Genomic DNA, 6980 nt, shown 5'->3' on the forward strand with positions numbered 1-6980 from the left:
GTAACATGACATTCCATAATTGTATTTAAATTAAAATATTGAAATTGAAATTGAAATATACCTATATTATGTATAATATATTACTATATAACTTAATAACTAAATGCGTATCACATGACACTCTCTTATTAAAATTGAGAAAAAATAATTTCTTCCAAAATTAATAAACTCCCTTCCTAAATTCTCTCATCTACCTCTCTCCATTTTTCTATTTCTTTCTACCATTTTTACTCTATTATAATTAAAATAATTTTTTTTCCAAAATTAACAAACTCTCACTCTCATTCTTCATCTTTATCTTTCTCTCTCTTTTCTCCCATTCTCTATTTTTTCTACTTTTATGTTCTACAGCAAACAAAATTAACAAAATAATATAATTTAAATAAAAGGTATTATTATATATATATTTTTTTAATTTTTTATTTAGTTTTAAATTTTTACTGCTTATCTTTCTAATCTATATTTTTATTTCTCTTCTTTCAAATATTTATTACATATAATTTAGAGAGAATACTAATGTTATAATTAAATGTTAGAATCAAGATTCAATTGTTTAAAAAAAATTTAATTTTGAGTTAATTTTATAACTATAAATATAATTTTTTTATGCTAATATCTAATTATATTTTTGTATACATAGAGAGAAAAAATATTATTTTTAAATAGCAAATATAAAAATTAATTATTTCTATTTGTATAACAGAATTAACACTGGTATGCGAAATTGTTGTTTGTTCTCTCCCTGGCAATGGTGCCAACAACTGGTGCACAGTACCATGGTCCAAACATAACTTCACAACTTCGCACAACTAACCAGCAAGTGCACTGGGTCGTCCAAATAATAAAACCTTACGTGAGTAAGGGTCGATCCCACAGAGATTGTTGGTATGAAGCAAGCTATGGTCATCTTGTAAATCTCAGTCAGGCGGATATTAAATTGTATTATGGAGTTTTCGAAAATAAATAATATATAAATAGAAAATAAAGATAAAGATACTTATGTAATCATTGGTGAGAATTTCAGATAAGCGTATAGAGATGCTTTCGTTCCTCTGAATCTCTGCTTTTCCGCTGTCTTCATCCAATCAGTCTTACTCCTTTCTATGGCAAGCTTTATGTAAGGGCATCACCGTTGTCAATGGCTACATCCCATCCTCTCTGTGAAAATGGTCCAAATGCTCTGTCACGGCATGGCTAATCATCTGGAGGTTCTCAATCATATTGGAATAGGATTTACTATCCTTTTGCGTCTGTCACTACGCCCAGCACTCGCGAGTTTGAAGTTCGTCATAGCCATCCCTTCCCAGATCCTACTCGGAATACCACAGACAAGGTTTAGACTTTTCGGATCTCAGGAAAGGCCATCCATGGGTTCTAACTTATACCACGAAGATACTAATAACTCGGACTCGGTCCCCTGTATTAGATATCTAAGAGATATTCATTCTAGCTTGTTTGCACGTAGAACGGAAGCATTTGTCAGGCGCACGTTCATGAGTGAGAATGATGATGAGCGTCACATAATCATCACATTCATCATGTTCTTGGGAACTAATGGATATCTTAGAAGCGGAATAAGTTGAATTGAATAGAAAAACAGTAGTACTTTGCATTAAATCATGAGGAACAACAGAGCTCCACACCTTAATCTATGGAGTGCAGAAACTCTACCGTTTGAAAATACATAAGTGATAATGGTCCAGGCATGGCCGAATGGCCAGCCCCCATGAAAGTCTAAGATAGCATAAAACTGATCAAAGATGTCAATACAATAGTAAAAAGTCCTATTTATACTAAACTATTTACTAGGGTTTACAGAAGTAAGTAATTGATGCATAAATCCACTTCCGGGGCCCACTTGGTGTGTGCTTGGGCTGAGCTTGAAGTTTACACGTGTAGAGGTCATTCTTGGAGTTGAACGCCAGTTTGTAACGTGTTTCTGGCGTTCAACTCTGGTTCGTGACGTGTTTCTGACGTTTAACTCCAGACTGCAGCATAGAACTGGCGTTCAACGCCCTTTTGCGTCATCTAAACTCGGCCAAAGTATGGACTATTATATATTGCTAGAAAGCCCTGGATGTCTAATTTCCAACGTAATTGGAAGCGCGCCATTTTGAGTTCTGTAGCTCCAGAAAATCCACTTTGAGTGCAGGGAGGTCAGAATCCAACAGCATCAGCAGTCCTTCTTTAACCTCTGAATCTGATTTTTGCTCAAGTCCCTCAATTTCAGCCAGAAAATACCTGAAATCACAAAAAAACATACAAACTCATAGTAAAGTCCAAAAATGTGAATTTAACATATAAACTAATGAAAACATCCCCAAAAGTAACTAGATTCTACTAAAAACATACTAAAAATAATGCCAAAAAGCGTATAAATTGTCTGCTCATCACAACACCAAACTTAAATTGTTGCTTGTCCCCAAGCAACTGAAAATCAAATAGGATAAAAAGAAGAGAATATACTATAAATTCCAAACTATCAATGAAACATAGCTCCAATCAGATGAGCGGGACTTGTAGCTTTTTTCCTCTTGAATAGTTTTGGCATCTCACTTTATCCATTGAGGTTCAGAATGATTGGCATCTATAGGAACTTCAGATAGTGTTATTGATTCTCCTAGTTCAGTATGTTGATTCTTGAACACAGCTACTTTATGAGTCTTGGCCGTGGCCCTAACCCCTTTGTTTTCCAGTATTACCACCGGATACATAAATGCCACAGACACATAGTTGGGTGAACCTTTTCAGATTGTGACTCAGCTTTGCTAAAGTCCCCAATTAGAGGTGTCCAGGGTTCTTAAGCACACTCTTCTTTTGCTTTGGACCTTGACTTTAACCGCTCAGTCTCAAGTTTTCACTTGACACCTTCACGCCACAAGCACATGGTTAGGGACAACTTGGTTTAGCCGCTTAGGCCAGGATTTTATTCCTTTAGGCCCTCCTATCCACTGATGCTCAAAGCCTTGGGATTCTTTTTATTTACCCTTGCCTTTTGGTTTTAAGGGTTATTGACTTTTTGCTCTTGCCTTTTGGTTTTAAGAGCTTTTGGCTTTTTCTGCTTGCTTTTTCTCTTTTTTTTTCTATTTTTTTCGCTAATTTTTTTTCTATTTTGCTTTTTTTTTCTGCAAGCATTTGTATTCACTGCTTTTTCTTGCTTCAAGAATCATTTTTATGATTTTTCAGATTATCAAATAACATGTCTCTTTGACATCATTCTTTCAAGAGCCAACATATTTAACATTCTTAAACAACAACTTCAAAAGACATATGCACTGTTCAAGCATTCATTCAGAAAACAATAAGCATTGTCACCACATCAATATAATTAAACTAAGTTCAAGGATAAATTCGAAACTCATGTACTTCTTGTTCTTTTGAATTAAAACATTTTTCATTTAAGAGAGGTGATGGATTCATAGGACATTCATAACTTTAAGACAAAGTTACTAAATACTAATGATCATGTAATAAGACACAAACATGGATAAGCACTTAACATAAAGAAAACAAAAACAGAAAATTTAAGAACAAGGAATGAGTCCACCTTAGTGATGATGGCGCTTCCTTCTTGAGGAACCAATGATTTCATTGAGCTCTTCTATGTCTCTTCCTTGTCTTTGTTGCTCCTCCCTCATTGCTCTTTGATCTTCTCTAATTTCATGAAGGATGATGGAGTGCTCTTGATATTCCACCCTTAGTTGCTCCCAATAATTGTGTGGGGGAAAATGTATCCCCTGAGGTATCTCAGGGATCTCTTGATTTGCAGTCAAATGTTCTACCACTGAGCTATAGACCCTTGATGGAAGCTTTTGTCTTCCCTTTCCTCTTTCTAGAAGTTTCTCTGGCCTTAGGTGCCATCAATGCTTATGAAAAAACAAAAAAAGCTATGCTTTTTCCACACCAAACTTAGAATATTTGCTCGTCCTCGAGCAAAAGAAGAAAGGAATAGAAGAAGAAGAAGAAGATGTGGAAGAATCTAGGATTATTAGGAGGGAAGGTGGGGATCCTGTGGGTCCACAGATCCTGAGATGATCCTGTGAGGTCCACAGATCTTGAGGTGTCAAGGATTTACATCCCTGCACCAATTAGGCATGTAAAATGCCTTTGCATGCAATTCTGGCATTTAAACGCCGAACTGATGCTTGTTCTGGGCGTTCAACGCCCAGATGCAGCATGTTTCTGGTGTTGAACGCCAGTTCTATGCTTGTTTCTGGCGTTCAGCGCCAGATCCATGCTCTGTTCTGGCGTTGAACGCCAGCCAGATGCTCCTTACTGGCGTTTAAATGCCAGTAAGTCCTTCCTCCAGGGTGTGATTTTTCTTCTGTTATTTTTTATTCTGTTTTTAATTTTTTGATTTATTTTGTGACTCCACATGATCATGAACCTAATAAAACATGAAAGAACAATAGAAATAAAAATAAAATTAGATAAATAAAAATTGGGTTGCCTCTCAACAAGCGCTTCTTTAATGTCAATAGCTTGACAGTAGGCTCTCATGGAGCCTCACAGATGTTCAGAGCATTGTTGAGACTCCCCAACACCAACTTAGAGTTTGGATACGGGAGTTCAACACCAAACTTAGAGTTTGGTTGTGGCCTCCCAACACCAAACTTAGAGTTTGACTGTGGGGGCTCTGGTTGACTCTGTTTTGAGAGAAGCTTATTGTGCCTCTTTTCCATGTTTACAGAAGGATGTCCTTGAGTTTTAAACACAAGGGAGTCCTCATTCAATTGAAGGACTAGTTCACCTCTGTCAACATCAATCACAGCTCTTGCTGTAGCTAGGAAGGGTCTTCCAAGGATGATGGATTCATCCTCATCCTTCCCAGTATCTAGGATTATGAAATCAGCAGGGATGTAAAGGCCTTTAACCTTTACTAACACGTCCTCTGCTTGTCCATAAGCCTCTTTTCTTGAATTGTCTGCCATCTCTAATGAGATTCTAGCAGCTTGCACCTCAAAGATTCCAAGTTTCTCCATTACAGAGAGTGGCATGAGGTTTATTCCTGATCCAAGGTCACATAGAGCCTTTTCAAAGGTCATGGTGCCTATGGTACAAGGTATTAGGAACTTTCCAGGATCCTGTTTCTTCTGAGGCAATCTCAGTTGATCCAATGCATTTAGTTCATTGGTGAACAGGGGAGGTTCATCTTCCCAAGTCTCTTTACCAAATAAATTAGTATTCAGCTTTATGATTGCACCAAGGAACTTGGCAACTTGCTCTTCAGTAACATCCTCATTCTCTTCAGAAGAGGAATACTTATCAGAGCTCATGAAGGGCATAAGGAGGTTCAATAGAATCTCTATGGTCTTTAGATGAGCCTCAGATTCCTTTGGTTCCTCAGAGGGAAACTCCTTATTGATCACTGGACGTCCCAGGAGGTCTTCCTCACTGGGATTCACGTCTTCAAGCTCCCTTACAGGTTCGGCCATGGTAATTAATTCAATGGCCTTGCACTCTCCTTTTGGATTCTCTTCTGTATTGCTTGGGAGAGTACTAGGAGGGGTTTCAGTGATTCTTTTACTCAGCTGGCCCACTTGTGCCTCCAAATTTCTAATGGAGGACCTTGTTTCATTCATAAAACTCAGAGTGGCCTTAGATAGATCAGAGACTAAATTTGCTAAATTAGAGGTATTTTGTTCAGAGTTCTCTGTCTGTTGCTGAGTGGATGATGGGAAAGGCTTGCTATTGCTAAACCTGTTTCTTCCACCATTATTAAAGCCTTGTTGAGGCTTTTGTTGATCCTTCCATGAGAGATTTGGGTGATTTCTCCATGAGGGATTATAGGTGTTTCCATATGGTTCACCCATGTAATTTACCTCTGCTATTGCAGGTTCTCAGGATCATAAGCTTCTTCTTCAGAAGATTCCTCTTGAGTACTGTTGGATGCAGCTTGCATTCTATTCAGACTCTGAGAAATCATATTGACTTGCTGAGTTAATATTTTATTCTGAGCCAATATGGTATTCAGAGTATCAATTTCAAGAACTCTCTTCTTCTGAGGCATCCCATTACTCACAGGATTCCTCTTAGAAGTGTACATAAACTGGTTATTAGCAACCATGTCAATAAGTTCTTGAGCTTCTGCAGGCGTTTTCTTTAGGTGAATGGATCCACCTGCAGAAGTATCCAATGACATCTTAGCTAATTCAGACAGACCATCATAGAATATATCCAAGATGATCCATTCTGAAAGCATGTCAGAAGGACACTTTTTGGTCAGTTGCTTGTATCTCTCCCAAGCTTCATAGAGGGATTCACCGTCCTTCTGTCTGAAGGTTTGAACATCCACTCTAAGCTTACTCAGCTTTTGAGGAGGAAAGAACTTGGCTAAGAAAGCCGTGACCAGCTTATCCCAAGAGTTTAGGCAATCTTTGGGTTGAAAGTCCAACCACACTCTAGCTCTGTCTCTTACAGCAAATGGAAAAAGCATGAGCCTGTAGACTTCAGGATCTACTCCATTAGTCTTAACAGTATCACAGATCTGCAAGAATTCAATTAAGAACTGAAAAGGATCTTCAGATGAAAGTCCATGAAATTTGCAGTTTTGTTGCATCAGAGAAACTAATTGAGGTTTCAGCTCAAAATTGTTTGCTCCAATGGTAGGGATGGAGATGCTTCTTCCATGTAAATTGGAATTAGGTGCAGTAAAGTCACTAAGCATCCTCCTTGCATTATTATTATTTTCGGCTGCCATCTCCTCTTCCTGTTCGAAAATTTCTATAAGGTTATCTCTGGATTGTTGTATTTTAGCTTTTCTTAGTTTCCTCTTCAGAGTCCTTTCAGGTTCAGGGTCTGCTTCAACAAGAATGTTCTTGTCCTCGCTCCTGCTCATATGAAAAAGAGGGAATAGAAAAATAATAATAATAGGGATCCTTTTTACCCAGGTATAGAGGTTCCCCTGTGTGAGTAGAAGAAGAAAAGAATGTAATGTAAAGAAGGGAGAAGAGAAAATTCGAACACAGATGGAAGAGGGG

General features: G+C 37.7%; 1 non-coding gene across 1 annotated transcript; it reads left to right on the forward strand.

The window, feature by feature from the left end:
* The first annotated feature begins 6196 nt into the window (after positions 1–6196).
* Positions 6197–6304, forward strand: LOC148547699 (small nucleolar RNA R71). The gene has a single exon (XR_015897649.1). It is a non-coding gene; the product is annotated as a small nucleolar RNA R71 (small nucleolar RNA).
* The last annotated feature ends 676 nt before the right edge of the window (positions 6305–6980 follow it).

Source organism: Arachis ipaensis, chromosome B8, assembly GCF_059453495.1.
Source record: "Arachis ipaensis isolate K30076 ecotype BB chromosome B8, ASM5945349v1, whole genome shotgun sequence".
NCBI lineage: Eukaryota > Viridiplantae > Streptophyta > Magnoliopsida > Fabales > Fabaceae > Arachis > Arachis ipaensis.